The sequence below is a fragment of the Carlito syrichta genome, unplaced genomic scaffold (genome assembly GCF_000164805.1).
Source record: "Carlito syrichta isolate Samal-C Ts95f unplaced genomic scaffold, Tarsius_syrichta-2.0.1 Scaffold316023, whole genome shotgun sequence".
In the NCBI taxonomy this organism is placed as follows: Eukaryota; Metazoa; Chordata; class Mammalia; order Primates; family Tarsiidae; genus Carlito; species Carlito syrichta.
The window spans coordinates 631,223-632,433 of record NW_007260119.1 but is presented as its reverse complement, the minus strand read 5'-3'; the positions used below and the strand labels follow the sequence as shown (position 1 = coordinate 632,433).

The 1,211-nt window shown below is 35.3% G+C and overlaps 1 pseudogene across 1 annotated transcript; it reads right to left on the bottom strand.

The window, feature by feature from the left end:
- Positions 1–441: 441 nt before the first annotated feature.
- Positions 442–875, bottom strand: LOC103276285 (annotated as a pseudogene). The gene has a single exon (XR_505360.1). The product of XR_505360.1 is annotated as a 10 kDa heat shock protein, mitochondrial pseudogene (transcript).
- Between the last annotated feature and the right edge of the window lie 336 nt (positions 876–1,211).

Genomic DNA, 1,211 nt, shown 5'->3' with positions numbered 1-1,211 from the left:
ATTTCTAAATTTATATATAAAATTCTTACTGTTTCTTAAAATGAGAAATTTGGTAAAGATTTTACTGTGAATAGAGGATGTTTTACTCATAATAGTGTAAATATTTTACTTCAAGAAAGCCAAGGTGTTTTTCATAAGTTTACATATAGTAATTTGGTAAAATATCAAGTGTTCACTATGCTCCCAAGGTTCTTTTCCCACTTGGAGCTCCTTATTCAAACAGGGAATAGTTAATGAAAAAAATAACATTATTTATGGCAGTATTATAAATTGTCAAAATAGAGTATAAAACTATGTGCAATAGGCCATTAGAGAATGAGCAGTAGACACTGTATGGTGCTAATAATATGAACCAACAGTAAGAATAGTTCAGAAAAGGAGACATTGGTGTGGGTGGGATTGGTATAAAAAGCTGCACAGAGAAGATGATATTTGATCTCATTTTTTTTTTTTTTAGTTTATTATAAAAGAAAAACACGAAAATTATTTACATGATGAAAGATTTCACAACTTCAGTGGAATGGGCAGTTTCATGTTGATGCCATGTCAACAGCGTCTTGCTTCAGTCCACATATTTTCCAAGAATGTCACCATCTCTAAATAAGAAATAATCCTTGTTGTCTAGAACTACTTTGGTGCCTCCATACTCTGGGAGAAGAACTTTATCTCCAACTTTCACATTAACTGGTTGAATCTCTCCACCCTTTCCTTTGGCGCCCGAGCCAATAGCCACCACTGTCGCTTGCAATACCTTTCCCTGAGATTTTTCTGGAAGCATAATCCCTCCCTTGGTTACAGTTTCGGCTGCGCTCCTTTCAACCAATACTCGGTCAAAGAGCGGAAGAAACTTTATAAATGCTTGTCCTGCCATGGCTCCTGCCCGCTAGCTCCGGCTCTCGCGCGGCCCTGATCTCTTTTTAAATTATATTTAAAATATAAAATTTTTAAATCTCATTAAAAAATATGACAGAGCTGAATGTGAGAAGGTATTAATTCAAGCTCTCTAACATGGCAAAAAAGACCCCCTGAGACTTGCCTGCTTCTCAAACCTCATCTTAGCTCCCAGCCTTATGTGTTAGACTCCAGTCTCCCTACACTGTTTTTGGTTCTTCATTTAAAATGATGTTTCTTTCATTTGTGCTGTTGTTTATGCTGTTTTGCTTTCTAAAATATCTCTACATAATTTTTCATTTTACTAATGTCTTAACTTT